The sequence below is a fragment of the Chamaea fasciata genome, unplaced genomic scaffold (assembly GCF_029207755.1).
Source record: "Chamaea fasciata isolate MVZ Bird 193981 ecotype frontalis unplaced genomic scaffold, bChaFas1.0.hap1 SCAF_1, whole genome shotgun sequence".
Classification (NCBI taxonomy): domain Eukaryota; kingdom Metazoa; phylum Chordata; class Aves; order Passeriformes; family Sylviidae; genus Chamaea; species Chamaea fasciata.
This window is the reverse complement of record NW_027094086.1, coordinates 104,414,663-104,436,269: the sequence shown is the minus strand read 5'-3', so window position 1 is coordinate 104,436,269 and position 21,607 is coordinate 104,414,663. Positions and strand designations below refer to the sequence as shown.

Genomic DNA, 21,607 nt, shown 5'->3' with positions numbered 1-21,607 from the left:
GTTCCAAGCACCTAAAATACAAATATTAAGAGACCTAAACACAATCTGCTGCAGTGCAGAATTGCAGTTATATGTAATATTAATATAATAATAATAATAAAGTAATTTATAATAGGCCTTTGCAGTAATATGTAGTGCAAAGGCATATTATAAATTATTTTTCTGAAGTTTAGAAACCCTTGAGTGCATTTTCACCCAAGTGAACCAAACCCTTTGCACCTTTGAGCATGCACACAGGAAAAGGAGTAACAGATGCTTCTGAATACTCCTTATCCACTTTATGACTAGGACTTAAAACCTATTATTTCTTTCACAGAAAGAGAACAAAGTTCTTTTTGTTTTTATGCAAATCTTCTTTATTTTGAGGATGGAGAAGTACTTCCTCCTGACACTTGAATATTACAGTTTAGACTTCAATTTTTTTCAACAGTCTGCATTACAGTACTTTTCCTTCCTTTTCCCACAGGTCCACTGAGGCCATGAGTAATCTGGAATAGGAGGGAATATACTCCCCCATCCCGCACTTCCATGGAGTTAAAAAAATACACAGCCAACAACAGCTGCAGTAACAGAAATCATTTAAAATCTCATTATCAAGGTGTTGATAGGAAGAGATAGGACACATTTAGGGCACACAGACTGAAGAGAGAGAAGAGTCAGTGCATTATCCCAGTAGCTGGGAGCCTGTTCTACCAAGGAGTTCCAAGTCAGTCCTCGGTAAATCACAGCATTTCTCTGAAACCAGGCTCCCCAAACTGCCAGTTTCTCTACTATCCATTTCTCCAGTATCCTCTAGTACCAACTGATAGAACTGTTGTTCTTTCCCCCACAGGTTCTGATAGTACACAATATGCAATACTGAAGTTCAGTGGTCATAGGAGTTGAAATAAGTGCTCTCAAATCAAAATATGGACTTGTATTTGTTTACCTGAATAAGCCCAGCATGCTACAAGTATTGTGAAATCAAAATTCCCGTTCAAACTCACTGATGGAAGTTGAAAAAAATGGCTAATAACCAGAACTGACTTTGGTAAAAGTACACTATTAATGAAAATATATATGCATATCTAGATTTCTTTGAACTACTTTGATCTGAAAAGTAGGTTGTATGGCTGTTATTGTCATGCTTTTTAATGAGGTTTCTAATAGTTCACAAAAATAGCAGAAACTACAAATACAAAAAACATTTGTAACTCTTAGTACATTCAGTACTAATATACTCTAATTTTTATAGAGGATATGTTTGTTAAATGAACTTCGGAACAATGCAGTCCTTATTAGTCTGAGACCATGTCCAGAAATGATGTTGAATAAAAATAATTCAAATCATAAATAAAGTGGAGGACAGATAATCACTTCAGCAATATCCATACATGAAAAACACTGAGAAAAGACACAACAGGAGGAAAATTATAGTAATATTATGCACCTGTGTCTTTATGGGTATAAAGAAACAAACAGGCTGAAATACGAATTTGATTGACAGAGAGAAAAAATTAGAATTTGGGAGTGATCATAAAAGATACATTTTACATTAAGAAACAAGGAATCATTTAGAATATCAGATTTCAGGTAGTAAATTGCCAAGTAAAAGGCTTATTTGGAAGCAGTAGAATAAAGGTAGTAATTAAAATAATGTTTGAAAGTATATTTTCTGAACTATTTTAACAACAAAATAAATGCATAATTTACTTGCACTGAATATTTTTTGCAATGCAGCTGCCAGATTCGTGCCACACTGAATTTATTCACTCTCCTGAAAAAAAAACCAAAAAAAACTAGACTGATACATTTTCCATGAAGTTATTTAAATACCACCCCAAGATGCCAAGTTGGCTCTGTGACTGCAAAGATATATTTTTTAGAGAGTGTGAAATAATTCATTAACATATTCATGAGGGAGTAAAAGAACTGCAGACTTCAGGTGAAACAGTAGCTTAAGTATCACCAGAAGTAAATTGCATCAAAAGGTGCTAAATCCTGTGAACGTGCTTGCTAGAGCACCACTGAGACTTCTACCAAAACAGCCAAGTGTTCATGTAAGCCCCCAGGAGCTTTGCAACAAAGAGGAGAAATTTTAAATAAGGACACTGGCACAAAGAAGCCACCATAACCAGGGAGTGGGGGGAACCCAAGGAAGAAATAAGAGGGAAAAGCAACAGGGGTATTTCCACTGAGAAAGTAATGTTCTGGCAAACAACAGGGAAAAGTTGGTTTACAAACTACATGGAAACTTCTTGATTTAATGCAATTGCCTCCAATCTTACCCTTTAAAATAGACTATGAAATTCACACATCACAGATATTTGTGACCAAATTCTGCACATGCTAGCTAGAAAAGCAGTGCTGCCTGTACAACATTTCCTGCAGTGGAGATGTTAATGTTGAAACACATAAACACAGAATGATTATATGCAGGTGCTTTTATTGAAGAGCTCTGGGAATCAGAGGTACAACGTACAGACCCAAATCTGACTCTGACATGGATTCAAAACAGACGTGTCTTTATACCCTTTTGTCATATAACTATATATATTAATTATTAAACCCATATTGTTCTATTGTGTGAATTCTTGTAGTTTTCATCGGGCCCCCCAAACATCATTTCTCATAATTCTTAAACAATAATCATATTCAAGTACCAAACAATCATTGCATTTAACAATCATTTTTCATATGATGATTATGCAGGTGCAGATTCTCTGGTAAATTATCTAGTAAAGACAAAATCTAACCTTTGTTTCCAGGGCCTACATAGTTTTGGTTTCCTTCCCAGGCCTGTCCAGGCCCAACCTTTTCATCTCCCCTGAATCTATTGTATACAATTCCCATGATTTTTAGAAACATTTTAACCCTATACTATCAGAGACAGGACATCCAGATTAAGCGCACGGGGAAAGAACAGTGAGTCATTGTTACATTAGGACCTGTCTAATCTATTCTCATTCCCTTAACCGATGTTTCCCACATTTAAAAAACAATAACTGGAGCTGCAATCTGCCAGTCTTGTTACTGTCTAATGTTCCATGTTGGTTTGGAGCAGAGAACAGGCTTAAGTGATTATCCTCTTTTCTTTGCAAATGTTGCCTCTCCTTCAATTCTGATGTCATTGTTAACATCTCTCTATTCATGACTGTACAGGTACTTTGTCTTTAATGGACTCTCGTTGGCTTGTCTGCTGTTCCTTTATCTTCTGTTAAAAACATGTAAAAAGAAATTGGCCTATTAGCAGAAATCCAATAGTACCAATTTTGTAAACAGTAATGCAGAACATTTAATACAGAAAAATTCCACTACAGTTAAAGAAATATATTTAAAATAAACTGATTGTAGTTTTCCAGGAAGCACAGATTAAGAGCAGCTATTTAGGAGGAGCTTCCATCATCATCCTCAGGACTGCTTTGATTCAAGACAACTGCATTTCCCAATTAGTTTGCTTGGGCTTGTATTTGAGTTTCCTTTTTTTTTTTTCTTAAAGTAACTACCTCAAAACAACATATGTGCCCCAAATAAAACAGCAGCTCTGCACAGTCCTCTTGCATCCTCCCTTCCTATACATTAACTGTGTTGTAATGTCCATTTTGAGGTGGTACAGTTGAAGACAGACAGATCTATGCAATCCTTCACAGGGGTTAGACTTGCTTTCCACTCATACACATGAATTCACACATCATCTGACATTTTATCAGTGTTTGTTCTCGTTGGTTCTTGTCTCCCTCCAGTGGTGGGAGGATCAGACCTGTCTACACTTCAAACATGATACATGGTCACCCTCTGACTATATTATACAGCTAAGACTTCCTCAAAATTTGTGCTCCACTGAATGAGGAATCCCAGAAATACATGTTATTTTTCCTCCAAACATGCAATTTCTTGTGATTTTAACACTAATTCCTTTCCATCTCCAATTCATCACTATTCAAGGTCAATCCTGGTCTCTTATGTAGTTTCAACTTCAAGCCATTAGCAAATTTCATTAGCACATTCTTGGTTTTATCCTAGTTTTTGGTAATTAGTGAAAATAATAAATAAGAGCAATGTCAAAGCCAATCCCTGAGGAGCTCCACTAATAACCTCCCTCCAGCCTTATAGCTTCTTTCAACACAGTTTCTTGTTATCTCCTTCAGTCATTCCCAAAGCATTTGTACTAACAACCATCTCCTCCAGTTTAGATAGCATTTTTTCCACACAGCACCATATGGAGTGCTCTGCTGGGGCTGGGGCAGATTCAATCTTTTCTTTGCTCTCAAGGTGAGTGACATGGCTGTGAGAGAGACAGAGGGCACATTGCAAGAGGTGTTGTCAGGGAGAAAATTAAAAAGCCATCATATGTGGCCCTGATGGGACCTTACTATGCATCACTTTTCCATTTAACAATTAAAAAAAAAAAAAAAGCCTTCAAGCAGAACAATTAAAAAGTCACTTGTGGAAGCCAAATAGAAGCTAGCTTAGAAAAAGGATTTGGTTTGTGTAGCACAGTTTGGGTAATGACTACAGGGGTGGCTTCTTCGAGAAGGCCAAGCTCTTAAAGGGTGGCAGTAGCACCACTGGGATAATATATTTAAGAAGGGGGAAAAAAACCCTGCACAATTGCAGCTGGAGAGGGAAGTGAGACTGTGAGATCAACAGCTACACAGACACCAAGGTCAGTGAAGAAGAATGAGGAGTAGGAGGCACTCCACCCCCAGAGCAGAGATTCCTCTGCAGCCTGTGGTGCAGACCATGGTAAAGCAGCTGTGCCCCTGCAGCCCATGGAGGTTAAAAATGGAGCAAATATCCTCCTGAAGTCCATAGAAGACCCCTCACTGGAGCAGGTGTGACCCAGCAGGAACCCCATGCTGTGGTAGGCTCCTGGCAGGACCTGTGGGCCCATTCAGAAAGGAGTCCATGCTAGAGCAGGTTTTCTGGCACAAATTGTGAGCCCACGGGAGACCCATGCTGGAACAGTTTGCTCCCGAAGGACTGCACCCTGTGGGAGGGACCCATGCACCCCGTGGGAAGGACACACATTGGAGAAGTTAATACAAAACTGTCACCCACAGGAGGGACCCCAAGGGGGAGCAGGAGAAGAGTGTGAGGGGTCCTGTCCCTGAGGAGAAAGGAATAGCAGGGACAACATGTGATGAACGGACCTCAACCCTTATTCCCTATCCCACTGTACCACTGAGGGGGAGGAGTTAGATAAAATCAGGGGTAAAGTTAAGCACAGAAAGAAATGTGGAGGATGGTACTTGAGGATTTAGTTTTGGTTTTCATTATCCTACTCTGATTTGATTGGTAATAAATTGAACTAATTTCATCAATTCAAGTCTGTTCTGTCCACGGTGGCAATCAGTGAGTGATCTCTCCCAGTCCTTAAATCAAAATCCTTTCATTATATTTTCTCTTCCTTGCCCTGCTGATGATGGAGAGCGATAGAGCAATTTTGGTGGGCAACTGATATCCAGACATGGGCAACCCACCACATCATGTCAACAGTAAATATCAAAGACAGAGAGAAAACACTGTTCAAAAGCAATTGAACAATGATAAAAATTGCCACAGAAATATTCTGTCTGGAATTCATAAACGCTTCAGATCATGAAAGGAATAACATTTGTGACTAGACTTGTATACATGAGGAGAATATCTAGAAACAGTTCCTTTTGAAACAGTTTCATTTATGAGATCTACAACAGGAGTATTGATTTTGGCACTATCTGAAAGTAGCAAGCTTGATAACCCAGTAAGTTCTTTTTGCTACCTCCATATTTTTTTCTTTCCAAAGGTCCTCAGTGTTGACTTCGTTGTCTCCAGTGCAAGGTAGAAGAACAAGACACACATTTACACCCAGCATTTTTCAAAATCATCACTTTCAAAGTCAGATGCTAAAGAATAATGTGCAACTAGGATTGAAGATACAGGATATTTTACCTGCATAAACATTCCTAGACTGGTGCTGCATTTAGCTCTTTACTTACATCTCTGTCTGTGTAGCTTCACAGACCAGCTTAATTCCCTCCTTGTCCAACAAGGACACGCTCAGAATTTGCTTACAACAGCCTCAAAAACATACCAGCTCTCAAGCTGATCACAAGCTCAAACTGATACTGGAATACAGAGCTAGTTTATTAGTTTTACTATCTCTGTCTGTTCACAAGTCTAAACAGAAGTTTTAGCCCAAAGGAGATGGCAAGATATAGTGGTTTGGTATTTTATTGCGGATAAGTCAAGGAAGGAAGGGGAGGAAAGAGAGGGAGGAGGCTGAAGCAGGGTGGGAAGGGATATTTTGGGATGTCAAAGTCTGTTATATTGTCATTTGCATGAACAAATATTGTATTTAAAGCTAGAAGAGCTCATAGCTTACTGTGAAGAACCAGATGGTTTAAAATCAGTATTACCTCTGACATTTATGGGCTCCCTTTAATAGTACAGCATTCAGTTTGCTGGTGGAAGGGGTGTGGGTGGATTTTATCATTTTCACCCTGTACAATTTACCTCTTTAATTTGCTCCCCAATAACTTACTTTATGTATTACACTACAGTATCAATTCAGTCATTCAAAAATAATATTAAAAATTATTTACTTACCCCAATATAAATATTCTATTGTTATTGTTCTACTCATGTTTACTCTTTTTTTTCAATAATGGCATCTAAAAAAGAGAAGATAAGAAGTTTAGTCTTCTTAGAAACTTAGTCTGTGTTAGTGCAGTCAGCTGTGACTCCTTTCTGCACACCAATATCTGTATTAACACATAGGTATGGCTGTCATCAGCACAATGAATTTGCTCAGTTCTAAACTAGAAGCATGCAATGCTCCAAAAATGTAATTCCTACCCCCTCTGCTTAACTGAAAATAAAGTAACAAACAGAACCTGAGACCAAAAGAGGTTTTACATCCTGCAGATTAAAAAAAATCCCATTCCTTAGGATTTGTATAAAATCAAGTGTGTCAGAAAAACAGATTTGTGTCAGAACAATCACATAATGAAGAAGAGAAATAAAAACCTAAACAGCCTACTCCTCCTTTCAGAAGAGAAGACTTGACTTGCTCACTGTTGCCACATTCACTCAAGATGTGGGCCAACCATTCTGTAATCCCTGCCTTACCTGACTGAGCAGAGGCTCAGTATTCAAGGAAGCATTTTAGCTACCAGGTAAGGGACTGATAGGAAACAGCTCTGAGGATATTTAGTTCTTCACATGATGTGTAAAGCAGACTCACAGCTGAACAGCCAGGAGCACTTGTCTCAGTTGTGAATGGTAAGCGTTCCAATTGGTGCCCTAGGTAAATTCAGAAGAGCATGTTAAATAACTGAGTTTATTGTCTTCTCTGCCTCTTCCTCATTGTCACTTTGGCTCAAAAAAACCCTCACATTTCCCAGCAGGACTTTCATTAAGATACCTCTAAAGGTGTCATTTGCCAATGGAAGTTACAATTCACACAAGCGTCACAGACCAAAGCCATTAAATTACACTGGAAAGAACAGCTGAAAGGCTAAAGCAAAACAGAAATTTAAATCTTAGTTATAGACTATTGCTTTAATAGTAATGATTTCTGAAAACCATCTTGGAGTCTGCAGAAACAAGTTGGAGCACATGGACATTAGTCATATGAAGACAAAAACGTGTGAATAAAGACAAAAGACACCTCTGCTTTAATTTGGGACTCCAGCCTTGACCTTGACAGCATTAATCTAAATATAACAAATTTATCACTAAAAAGTGAAAGTCCATCAGTAGCTAATCCACAGATGTAAAGACCTAAAATAAAATAGCATTTGATAGGTCAGCTTTATTCAAGACACCACTCAAGAATAACAGCACTTGTCAGAAAGCAAGAGACATGAAGAGTTCTGGAGTTACCAGTCACATAATATAGGCTTTCCAGCATAGCCTAATTTTTTCCCAGAAAATACATATTTTTGCCACAGTATCAGTGAGTACTTTCATAGGTGAACACTGGCATGTAAGCTACCATGCAGGAATAGCTCCCAGCCTTGAAAGACACTGAAGAAACACAACACCAAGGAGTCCGGGGGAATGGCTAGTCATGTGCCACTTGTTCAAAGCGAGAAAGTATAAAATTTTTTATAGAATCAAGAAATAATCCCTAGTAAAGAACAATTTATTTGGTTTCCACTCACAAGCAGAGAATATCTGACCACAAAACAGCCACTTATCCCCACCATTGTCACATCAGGAGGTTATCTAGAGAAACAGAGTGAAGCAAATGTAAATACCTGTGTTTTCCTGAAATACAAAAGATGACAAGACAGGGAGTTGCTTCACTACACAGGACAAACCAAGTCAGTTTAACTACTCAATATATATTTGTATTAACACTTGCAAAATACTTCCTTTCCTGCATTATTAGGCTGAGTGAATCATCAAGGATCACTGTATGGATCCCTCCTACTTTTTAAATAAGGATGCCTAGGAAATAATTAAGTACACAACTGCCATGTGGGAGCAAAGTAGTTCAACTACCTTTGCCCTCAGTTTATGGCATAATTTTTCCAGAAGAGTAACAGTTTACTCCTCCCATCATTCAAGAACAGTTAATCAATCTTAAAAAAAAAAAAAAATCTTTAAAAAGTGAGTACTTATCCTGATTTTTCCTTTCTCTGAAAAAAAAAAAAGAGATTGATTGGGAAGGGATGCACAATGGAAATGCTACTGAAATGTCAGGCTCTAATTTTTTTACAAAATATCATTTAAAATGTTATTTCAGTCTATGCATTTGTCACTCACTGCAACATGTTCATGAGCAAAGCTTATACAAAACAGACCATAAAAAATTAAACCTTGCAAAAACTTTCAAGAGAAAAGGGACAATGAAGTTAAGCCCTATTTATTTCCAAGTCAAATTTCATTGGTGTTGGTGTCACGGAATGAATGCAAGGAAGTTCATGATTGAAAACAGCTTTCTTGTTGGGAGCAGCCTAGAAGTTAAAGCAGACCTTGACTCATTTCAAGGTCACTTTTCTTTCCCCTTGTACTTTCTGATGCAGGAAATCAATTTTTTGGTACTGGGGCAGAAATACAAAAAAGCAAAGACTGGTTGGGTCCCATGTGCCACTGTTTCATATTCCCAGAGCTTATAAAATGAGGATAATTAAGTACATGAACCTCCCAAGAGTATTGTGAATAGTAATTAGACAACAAATTTAGAGCACTTTGAGAATGAGAAGTACTCTGTGTCAGTATTTACTGCTATCTTTATTCATACTGAAAAACCCCAAAATACTATTTTTTACATTTATAGGAGTAAATGCATTAAGATGCTCAAATGCAAAGTATGAACTTTTCAGAATTATTTCAAGAAACCAAAACTGTAGACTGTTCGTACAGTCTTTATAGAAGATGGCAACTCTTGAGCTCAGATATTAAGTACAAGAGCTGTTAAAAATAGTGAAAGAAGTCAAACTACATTTGGAATAATAATTGGCAAACTTTTCTAGATCTATAGAGAACCCAAATTTATCAGCTCTCTATCCAGGATAGCACAAATTATTCAATAGAAATAAAATTCAGCATGTTCAATTTTGAAGTAGACAAATTAAACTATAAAAAAAAATCCTGTTCACTGACTGGAGATCATTCTGTGTGCACAAAATGGCCATGAGCAGATCAGATCCTTCAACTAATTCACAATTTAAAACACAGAATCATGGAACTGTAATGGTAGGAAGGGGCCTCTGGAGATGTTCTAGTCAAACCTCCCCAGCTTAGAAGGGTCAAAGACGGCAGGCTGCTCAGGCCTATCTGGATTTTTAATAACTCGAAGGATGGAGGTGCTACAGACTCCCTCCCTGGAGAGTCCATCTAACAGTCACCCCACCCAGCTTGTATCTTCTCTTCTTTGCTGTATTCAGAAGTGACTTCCAGGAGAATTTGCTCTCTTTCCCAGGGATCAAGGTGAAGGGGATTGGCCTTTAGTTTGCCTGAACCTCCTGCTTGCCCTTCTTGAAGATGGGAGCTCACAGGAACTCCATCTCAAATTCCAGAAGCTTTCAAAAGCCATGATACAAGCCAGCTCCCTCAGTACTCATGGGCGCATTCTTTTCAGGCCCCATCTACTAGTGTGTGTTCAGTTTAAGTGTCCCCTAACCTGAATCTCCTCCACCAAAGTCTTCCTTGCTCCAGGCTTTCCCAGTATTCTCAAGGGACTGGGCCTCCTGAAGGCAGATCTTCTCAGTAAAGACCAAGGCAGAAAAGGAATCAATAACCTTAGCCTTCCCAATGTTCTTTGTCATCAGGGCATCACATTGAGTACCAGACCCACATTTTTCCTAGTTTTCCTTTTGTAGAAGTCCTCCTCAGTCCCTCTCACATCATTTGCCAGCTAAAACTCCATGCACCCTTTGGCTCTCATAATCTCATTTCTGCACTCAGTTACTTTTGTATTCCTCCTAGGTCAACTGACTGCATGTATTCTTACATTTTATATTTGAGTTCTGTCAGGAGAATCTTGTTGATCTATGCAGACCTCCTGACACCCTTGCCTGTTTCCTAAAAACTGATCATTCTAGAGATTGAAGCCGGTCATTCCTGAAAAATCATCCAGACCTTTTAGATCCTTCTTCTCTCCAGGACTGTAACTTATGGTAATCTTTCCAACAGTTCCTAAACAGACTGAAGTCAGCTGCCCTGAATTTCAAGAGTGTGATCCTGTTATTTGCTTCAGTCTTTCCTCTCAGGATCCTGAACTCTATTATTTCAAGGTCACTCTCACTGGTCACTCCTCACCAGTTTCTCCTTGCTTGTAAGGGACCCTGCAGAGCAGATTCTCAATCAACTAGGTCAGGAAGCTGTCATTGCTGCACTCTGGAAAGAATTCTCCTGGATTGCTTGTGCTCTACTCTGTTGCCAATCCAGCACAGACAGAGGTGTTTAAAAGTCCCACAGCGTGTGAACGTGAGGCTTCTTCCAGGCATCTAAAGTCCTTAACTACATTTTTTCTTGATCAAACACCCACCATATCATTCACACTCTTTCATCTGCTAATTCCAACTCATAAGCACTCAGCTGGCTCATCCATGACAAGACAGCTCTGTGTGTTCCTCCTGCCTTCTCACATAAAGTTCAGCTCCCCCACCTCATTGTCCTGGCTTGTTCTTCCTAAAGGTCCTGTTTCCATACACAGCAACATATCTCCTTTTGAGCTATCCCACCACATCTCTACTACTCCTGAGACTGTAGCCCTACAAACACAGGACACTGCTTCCCCTGCACCAAGCATTAATGTACAGGCACTTGAGAGAGGTGCCCACTTGTGCTGATATCCCAATAAATGGATGAACGTTTCTTCCATCATGTTGTAATCTCACTAATCCCTTCTTTGCGTGCATGCACCTGAAATGGACCCACTTTTCCCCCTGTTTTATTGATTAGAAGGTTTCTCTTGTTCTCACTTTTACATGGGTTGACATCTCACTTATCTGTTATTCCTAGTTTAAAGCTCTCCTTTCACTAGATCAGCCAGCCTGTTGGCTCTCATAGCAATCCTTGGTCTTCACAGAGTGTCCCATGGTTGTGAAAGTACTTCATACTTAAGGCATTTCTTACAAAAGGAGTCTCTGCATTCGGCCATTCCACAACATACACATTTCTTGGGGAAGTAACTATCACTTCCCCCACAACGGAAGGAAATCAATCTTGAGGAGACTCACCGCCACCCCCCCCCCCAACAAAAAAAAAAAGTGTTAGTAACACTGTCTTCACATTTTGATAATAGCTGAGCTGTTATCCATTTCACTTCATTCTGATTGATTCCATCTCTACCACAACTCTGTTGTTTCCTAGAACCTGACCTTTGACTTCAGAAAACTGAAGCTTCAAGTTTAATGATGAAATGGATTCTTATACATTTATGAAAAATAAACTTAAGAAAACCTAAACAGCTGGAGAAAACTAATATATAAAATAAAAGCAAAAGCTACAGATTTCATTTAATACACTCTTCTTCTGGGATACTCATCCTTCTGCCTACAAAACACCTCAAAATAAATATTCTGATGTAATATTTCCAAAACCATCCCAGAGATCTATAATTGTACCACTTATTTTCAGAGATGAGTTATGCAGCCTTATTGATTTTCAAGAACATTTCAACTCAACTCATTTGCAAAAATGGGGCTGAGATGCATTTGCAGGTCTCCTCTATTAATATTTGAAGAGACCAAGGATTTGAGACATTCAGCTGTCACAAATGTAACTAAAAAATATTGTTTGGATAATTTCACAAGAAAATTTGGATCTTGAAATAAACAGGCTAAAGCTGGATAGTGACCAAATAACCAACCTAAAGTTGCAATCAAACAGTTCCTTACAACCAAGATCAGCCCTTATTCTTTATTTCAGTGAATATTCATTTGGCTCTCTTGTCTTACTTCAGGACTCTCCTCATTAGACTTGTCCCTCAATGGAATTGCACCTGCACACCAAGATCCATTTTTGCAAATGCCAAGCCAATTCATTTCTTTCTCTAGGATTGCCTTTCATAAATCAGGAATCATTGGAATTACACATGTAATAAAAATTGGGGGGGAGGGAAATCCCTGAGCAAGCAATTTGCCAGCCATAGATTTAATATCATTTGAGTAGAACAGTCAATCCAAATTTAGAGACAATATGCCCTTAAGATGCTCTGCCCTGAGTACAATAGTATCCAACCTGAGCCAGTTACAAACCTGCCACTACCAACTATTCCTGTGCTAACAGCCAGACTGCTACATGCCTTTTCAAAGAAATCACCTGGCAAAAATTTTATGATTCACAACATTTAAGGCCTTATTAAGGTCCACAAATAGTACTAGTAATTTTTAAAAAACCTTCCTCTGTTGCAGAAAGAAAAAGATGTCATTATGAACTTCGGCAATGTCAGCAACAGCATTGTGTACTGAATAGGATTCTGATTGGAGAATGTTCGAAGAAAACCAGGTTGATTTAATCATTTCACACCAGGTGCTGAATTTTTTCAGCACAATATACACAGTGGGTAACTGACACAATAAAATCTCCAGTTACTAGGAGTTCAATGCATCTCTGGTCAGTTTTGTGTCAAAGGGATGCATTTATAGAAGCTGTGTTGGCGAGAAGCTGTGAAGTCAGAATAGTATTCTGAGCCCACTGGAAACTTCTAAATGGATTTCTTTTTAATTGAACAACATTTCCTTGCAATGGGATGGCCACAAAGCTTCATTTGGTAGCACAACTTTTTACCCCTGCATATTCAGCAGTACGCTCCTATAAACAATATTTTAACCTGTGTCAGTGTGTGTGTCTTAAGAACACTAGCTGGGTAGGGCTGCTTTGCTGGAAATTGTTAGGCATAACATGGAGCCCTCTACCACCTAGCAGCACCAATTTCCGCTGTGGCAAGCACCAGGAAAACCAATCAATCAGTCTCCAAGCTGTACACTTGCATTTGGAGCCCACAGCAACAACCACCCATAGGAAAGAGGGAAAGGGACAGAGAAGCAAAATAATTTTGTTTTGTTTAGATAAGCCACCAGAGTCAGAAACTAAGCCAAAACTATACTTCATAGCCAACATCTCTTCTCCTGGAGGAGAAGTCATTTCCTGAGGACTACCACTGCCTGCATTTCTTAGATTAAGTGATAAAACAAAACATTCTTAAGCCTGATTAGTGACAGGTTTCTTCCTCCCTCCATTTCTTTCCCTCTCCCTCCTTCCCTTTTCTTCCAAAGGTACTTTGCATGCTGTCAGATGTATCTTGTGCAAAATTGTCACCACAGCTCTATTGGGTTATAGAGGAGAGAAAAAAATTGACAAAACAAAAAAGCTGATTACATAACAATCATTCACAGACTTAAAGAAGTGTTCAGCTGGAATTTAGGGATGCATATTTTCAATGTTTTAAAGAGGCATATGAGCTACAGCATGTGTGTTGAAATGTCCACCTATTAAAGAACAAAGATTGAAAGAGAATTAAAAACAAAACCACATTTTTTAGCCTGCGGAAGCAGCAGTTATGGTTACACCTATCCCCACACATGCAGAAGTCTCAAGCATGTGCACCTGGCCACTCTGAGGCACACGGCTGTACAGGCACTGGGTGTCACAGTCTATCCACAGGGGAGAGGACACAACTCCACTGACTGCACCTGCCCAAGATCTCCCAGTAACCACAAAGAGGTTTGTCTTCTTTCCAAAACAGCAAGAAGCTGCAAGTCTGAGGTCAATAGAGCATAAAACTCAAACTAATAAGGACTAACGAGTTAAAAGAACGTTGCCATGGACTGCTTCTAGACTGAAATAAACTTCTAGGTTTTGTCTGCTCATCCAAAGAGCAAATTGTTCCCAAGTGAGATGCAAGAAAGATCAAAATCCAGATGCAACAAATTTTCTATCTGATCTTTATTCCATCATAAAACTGCAATTTGTCAAATGTTAACATTTCATGGAAACACTTTCTTTTGACAGAACATAGAGGCAGGCTGGAAACCTGCTGTTTTGTAGCTGTTTATTTACCTGTCTCCTCAGCAACAAGGAGCTGGATGCAAAGACTTGCAGGTTTCAGAGCCACCTGAGCTCTCAGCTGCCTGACTCCAACCTGTGACTCCCAGGACAGCGTTCCACTCACCAGGGAACCCAGGGAGCCCATCAAACTGCTGAATAAAACTGCTATGATCCCTTTAGTTTCAGTAGCAAACCCCACTGATTAACAACAGCAAACAGTCAAACCCAGTCAGCTTCACACAGCAGCAGGCAGGAATCCTGGGGAGCACACCAGTTTCATAAGCAAAACACTGTGATATTTTAATAGCATATTCTGGAGGAGGGAGACAGCTTCTTGTCCCAGTTTAGAATTGTCACTGTTTTGGATAAAAATTTGTTGTCAAAGCCAACTATGCCAGAACCAAGTGAATTGCTGTTATTTGGATATGTCATGATTTCTGGCAAACTACAGTGCTGTTTCTCTGTAGGTTACAGGTCTGAATCAAGGCATGCATGCCAGCATAGGAGTACACTATAATCCTTTCTCTGTCCTTCCTACCACAAAAGAGGAACTAGCATTGAGATATCATTTATATCCATATTCAGAAGTTTGCCAATATAAACACTTCAACCAGGAAGGCAGCCTAACTCCATAAACTATCTGCTAAAATCTAAAAAGCATTAAATCATCAAACAGATAATCCATTCCCTGTGCTGGATGAGCTGAGGAGGCTCAGCTGTAACTCATTACAAAAATCATTCCCATACACTGCTGGAGAGCATATGTGACAGAAGGACAGCAGGACATCATCTTACTGCATCTTTTCTCAACAGCTCATTTTATGCAGCTTTGATCTTGGCCAGATTTCCCAATACAGAAAGATACTATATTTTTAAGAACGGTCCTAAACCATAGTAATTTAGTAATCCAGACACATGTAGGAGGAAAGTTTGCACCATTTTTATAACCTTAAGGTTTTTGCAGGACAGGAAAAATGGACAGGAAATCATTATGAGAGAAAATAATTAAAATCTGATTTTTTAAAATGGTTTTGTTCATATATGAATAACATTTTCTTTCAAGAAACAGAGGCTGATTTGAGACTGCTCTGAAGTAGGTATTACCACTGTATGTTGGCATGTTCACTAGCTCTATGGAAAACTGACCAAAAAAGAAAAGCCCAGCCCTATGTCTAACACAGACATAGCTAAGGGCTTGTTTTACAAAGTGCTGAGATTTCACTGTTGTGGTTAAAGGCCTGGAGTGCTCTTGAAATTAACTGGAGACAGAGACAGTAAGGTATATTCCCTGCAGCTGGAACACATTACAATCTCAATTGAGTTAATATCAATTAAAATCTACTCCATCTCACATCTTCCTCCTCTGCAAAGTAATCTCAAGTCCCTGTCTCTCACTCAACCACCTTCCTCACGAACCCTACAACCCCACACAGATTATTCTTTTAGAGAGCTCCAGGCTGCCCAGGATCACATCTTAAGTGAGACACTCACCTTGCCTGACATTTCTTCCTGAGACTGCCAAGTTTCAGTTATTGGAGATGCAAGCTTGAGACAATTAAGGAGTAGATCTTTGCCAATTTTCTTTAAACCAATTTATGACATTATATGCAATTTGTCCACAGAAAGGTAAAATAGTTATAATCAATATGCATAAGAAGATGCACATTTCGCTTGACAGAACTTGGAGATGATGCCAACATCATCTGCTACTTTCAAGGATATAAGCCACAGCTGAGCCTATTTCAGAGCTCTATACCCACCATGGCTCTGCAAATCCCAGCAGCCATCGCCAGCCCCAGCTCTGTGATTACATGATTTCTATCCATTTTGACAACATGGAGTTTCTGCTGGCATTGTCAATACTGAGTACAAAACAGGCAATTTTTTTTTTCCTGAATTAACTGTAAATAAACGTAAGTATTTTGTGACAGCTAGCCTGGGAAGCCAGTTTAGGTGCTGCAAAGGTGAAGTTCTACCTTTCCACCATGACAATTTTTTCTTTTGCAAAAAAACCCCAAAAATTCAGCGCAGTACCTCAGCAAGACAGTAAAAGAAGCAGTTTCCAGGAAGACTATTTTCTTTGTTGTTGAATGACCTATTATAAGTGACCTACAAAGATTTTTAATACCTTCAGTCATAACCCTTATAAGTATCCTTTCTTGGCTAAAAGGTGGAAGAAGTCCTTAAGCCAGTTGTCCTCAAGATATAGGGGTGTGGGAGTTTGTTCTCCTCTCCCTTCCCCTACACTTTTTTGTCTCTCATCTTGAAAAAATAAAAATAAGATGAATTATATCTGTTTCCTGCACTAAAAAGTCTCACAATTTAATTTTAAAATTGATGTCTATCTATGGCAAATAGCATCTTGTACTACATTTCAACACTAATTTTTAATAGGGTTTAACAAATACAAGCCAAAGATGAAGTGGTTAAAGGGGAAATGATAAGTAGTTTCAAACCTCATTTCACACTGAGCCACCTTTACCTACCTTTTCATGTCATGCATGGCACACTGATGGCTCCTTAAATAATAGGAGCATACTGCTACTCTTTTCCTTCAGCCTATTGCAGATAAACTATCACAAACAGTTCTTATCACTGAAATATTCTGAACAAAACTCCTCACAAATAAAACAAGCACAACTGGAAAAAAAAAAAACCAAAACCCCAAACAAATCCAAAACAAAACAAACCACTACACACACAAAAACAAACAAAAAATAATGCAAAAAATGCAAATGTTTCCAAGCTTTTTCATTGGGGCTGGGGAGATGACTGAAAGTCTTAGTCCTTTTACAGAAAAAAATAATTGCTTTTTAATCATAGGACAGTTTAATTCTAGCTTTCTCTGGAACATGGCCACTACCACGAGATCGTGCCCATAATGTGGAACACTGTATATTGCAACAACATATGCAAGAGATAACAAATAGCCAAAATATATAAATATGACCACATCATATGTTGTTAAGACTTTACATGAGTAGAACCATAGGTTTGCTGAGGTCCCAGGCCATTTCAAACTTGCAGACAAGGAGAGTTTCATAAGGTGCACAGCCACTGAACACTAACAAAACTAGAGCTCCCTAGTTTCATTCAAAGGGAATTATGGATTGCTGCCAACCTTTACAGAAAAGGAAATACTGGGATCAGAAGCCACCAAAGTTGTTTTAGCCAAAAGGAAATAACTAACAGACACATTCAGAGACACAAGACATTAACAAATAGGTGGCTACTGGTAAGTTTCTACATCTGTATTTAGGAACTGACTTTCTAATACCACTGTTAGAAAAAGTAAGTTCTCTGCAGTACAGCTGAAATGAAAGCCTTTAGTGTTGTAACAAAATCACCCCAAATAAATATTGAAAGGTGCAAGTCTGGAATTAGTGGTCTAATTTTGGACTCTCAGAATTAAGAGCACAACAGTGACAATCATTGACTAACACTGCCAGCTGAAACTGCTTGACTGAGTCTATCAACTAATATTGTAGCTTCTTTCACACACAAAAAACTTTTTTAAAAAAGCTACTTCTGTCTCATAGATTGTAGAAGAATCAGCAGTATTCCAAATAAAATAAATAAAAAGTTATGTTCTGAATTTCTAGCAGAAACATGGAATCACCAAAAGGTTCAAACTTACTGTTTTCCAAATACCATTTACTTCTGCTTGGATTGCAAAAACACTGAGAACAAATGAAACAAGATCAAAGACAGAGTCCACATTGCAGAAAATCTTGAAATAGCAACAGAAATCTCAGAAGTAAGAAAGAAAAGCCAAACAATAGAAAGAAACAAGGACGGAACTTGGAACAAAAACTTGGAACAAAATGAGGCTTTTTGCGTATCAGCACAAATATCTTACTTGTGGTTTTCCCCCCAGTAACATTATTCCAGCTCATGCTGAAACAAGCCTGGGTTCAGAGCAGCTCACATCAGGTGCATCAAAACATCCAGAGGAGAAGGAAAATAGGAAAACTGTTTTGATGGCATTGTCATCAGGAGTCTTATAGCTATAAACAGACCACTTTGGTCATTTTCGTATCAGAAGTTAATTCAGTTGTTACCATGCAGGAGAAAACATTGTGAGATTAACTCCCTTCCCTTCTCCCTACCCCTGTTTACTAGCAATCTCTGTGGGTCCACAGCACAATCAAATTTCTTTATAAAGTTTTGCAGAAAATTAGAAAGGCAGCTCAATTACCGTCAGCAGGCAGCTTTCCAAAAGAGAGCCATAAACAAGACAGCGTGTTGAGGTATCCCAGCTGAGAGTAGCCGAATTCCACCTGTGCTGGGCTGAAGGGGTCCCTGTTCCCTCAGACCTGGCTGGCAGGTCAGGCACCCCGACACTCTCCCACCTGTTTCAGGCAATGGCTTAAAGCCACCTGTTAGGATTTTAAATCAGGTCAATTAATTACAACCTGGAGGAGGGTGTACTTGCATCAGCCACAGCCTGACCATTAGAACCAGGAACTGGTAGAGAGAGGAAGTAAGCTTGAAATCAATAAAATCTATCAATAACCTTGTCAGTCTGGGGCAGATCTCTCAACAGTGGGACAAAAGGCCAAAACAGTTGTAAACACAAAGCTCAGAGAAAGGCCTTGGGCATTTGTTAGTCAGTCAGTAAAATTAAGATACAGGCGACTCTAGTGCCCAGTACTGGAGCATGCACATTGAGCCTGACACCATCATGTGTAGGATGAGGATTTGTCTGCAGCATACTGAACACAAACTTGCTTTGCAGTCCAAACACTCTTCAGACCCACAGCCCAGCATGAAAGGAGCTGGGCAGAACAAAAGAAGATGGAGAACACAAGGGGCTCATTTCAACTATGAAAAAAACCTCAGACTCAAACAAGTCCTATTCTCTTTGAGTCAATATGGTAAAGAATAAGCAGCAGTTCATTAGCTACAGCCATGGGTCTGCTGATTCAAGCTGGGAGTTTTTGTCAGTGCCCAGAAGCCCCGTCAGCCTTTGTGCTGATCAGGATACAGAACAAGAGAACTGAGAACCTGTACTGCGGTTGTGTGGGAAATGCTTGGCAACATAGCAGACAAAGGGTTAAATGCACAGGGAAAGTGTACAGAAATTAAAATACTTGGTCCCAGGACAGTGGCACACACCCCCTAGAAACCTTCAGCCTGTTCTGCAGCCAGATACCAAATGTCCACCTTCAATTTTATTTTCCTTTATTTCAATAAAACAGACAGTTCACAGACACTTAGAGCGACACCTTTAAAGCTCTGTTTAATTTTCTATGTCTGAACAGTTCCATGGCCCACTTTTTAATTGCTGCATCTAATGGAGGTAGGAAGGAAGATGAAAAATGCCAGACTTTATGAGACAGTAAAGCTTTTTCAGTTTCCTATTGTTTTGCTATTTATTTCCAGAATGGAATGTCAGAATTTGTGACAGGTTCTCCACCCTGACATGCGCATTCAGAATAATTTCTTTAATAGACCACTCTTAAGATTATAGACTCATCTTGCATTGTAAAACTCTATTCACTGCTTTTTCATTAGATCCCCTTGGAAGACTGGAAATCTTAAATCTAACAACAGCTGGGACCTAATCCTGCCCCACAGAACAATATGACAAACCTCTCAGTCTCCTCTAGAAATTCCTTAAACCAGGAAGAGCCTGGCCACTGATTTCTTGTACGCTCTATTCCAGAGTACAGTTAACAATTTGCCTTTGCAGGGACCAGTGGAAATTAGCCCGGATAGAATTTTGAGATGTGAAAACAGGAAAAAAGGAGAAATGAAATTAATATTTTAAGGGAGTGACTAACTGTCTTGGTTTAGATAGACAGGTATCTGCCAGGGAAGATTGGAGTCTCCCTTGGAATGTAAGCCCCTCCCCCCCTTTCAAATTTATTATAAATTTGCAATTAAAAGGCTGTCAGGCAAAGATTTTGGGAATAGGTATAGCAGTTCTTTACTAGGAATATAAAAATTACAAATGTAGTACAGAAGAATAAGCAAGCAAACAAACTAACAAGAAATCCTAGAAAACCCTGACAGAGTCAGAAACACAACCTGACAACTCAGTTGGTCAGGGTGTTGGAAACAGTCCAAAAGTAAGCCCTCCTGGAGTGGCAGATGTGGTCCTGTTGCAAGCAGGGATGGTCCTGTAGAGAAAAGAGGGTCCAGAGATAGGTCCGGTCTTCCTCTGGGAGTGCCATGGGAACACTAGATGTCTGGTGACACTTGTGGCTCCTTTTTATCTAAGTGAAGATGGTTTGGCTCCTCCTCCCTGGGTAGAGCATCTTACAATAGGATGATGTAATGTGTCATGTCATTGGTGACCTTTAATGGTCCATTAACAGAAGATTCCCCTTGGGGGTAGTGGAAGAGTGAACAGAGATAAGAAACACTGCTCCACTGAGCAGAGATAAGAAACAATGGCCCATCTGGTTTTAAGAGCTGGCTTGTTATCAGAAAGGCAGTTACCTCCCACCCTTCTGGAGGTACAACAGATAAAGAAAAAAATCTCCCCAACCGGGTTCCAAGAGATGGACTAGAATAAACTTCTTTTTTTTTTGTTACAAAATCCAAGACACTAATTACTGTTTTTCATAAAACAAAATGTAAATTTAGGTGCCAGAAAAAGAATGCCCAGGACAAAGTTCCTGCAAGCACAGGAATCATCTAAGAACACAAGTCCCACAGTTCAACTCTGCAGCCAATGTGTACAGGGACTGCCGACATGAAGACATGTTGAACTACATTTAATCGAGGTAGCTAAGCATATTTTGGAAACCACGTTATGGCCGCAATTTCAGTGGTCAGTTTTTCCACAGGTGATGACCATAGCCACCTTTGCCTCTTTGTGTTTCACTATTTGACAGCAGGATAAGTAACGGGTCTTTCTCTTTCCCTTACTTTCCTCCAACAGATGGGTACTGCCTTCATATAAGTGAAGTTCAGCTATGTGCAGAAAACTCCATGCAGATTTCAGCATCCAAGACCTCATTCCCTCCAGGAATGGAAGAGAAGTATTCTCCCCTTTCAAAAGACTGAGAATACAAGTTTTAATTTTTATGTGTAAACTTCATACAAATAGAAGTTTTTTTGTCAAAGGCATCACATTCTAGACTAGAAAAATCATCTGGGACCAGGCTCTGAATAGGTTTTATGGCTA

The 21,607-nt window shown here is 39.2% G+C and overlaps 1 long non-coding RNA gene across 5 annotated transcripts; it reads right to left on the bottom strand.

Annotated features, from left to right (window-relative positions):
• Positions 1–2,408: 2,408 nt before the first annotated feature.
• Positions 2,409–18,820, bottom strand: LOC136285426 (uncharacterized). 5 transcript variants are annotated; one of them, XR_010719455.1, is made up of 4 exons: positions 18,668–18,820; positions 7,093–7,266; positions 6,571–6,635; positions 2,409–3,193 (listed from the first exon to the last, which is right to left on the bottom strand). It is a non-coding gene; the product is annotated as an uncharacterized lncRNA (long non-coding RNA). The 5 variants fall into 5 exon arrangements; XR_010719473.1 differs by having other exon boundaries at positions 7,208–7,266; XR_010719468.1 differs by lacking the exon at positions 18,668–18,820 and adding an exon at positions 18,329–18,661.
• Between the last annotated feature and the right edge of the window lie 2,787 nt (positions 18,821–21,607).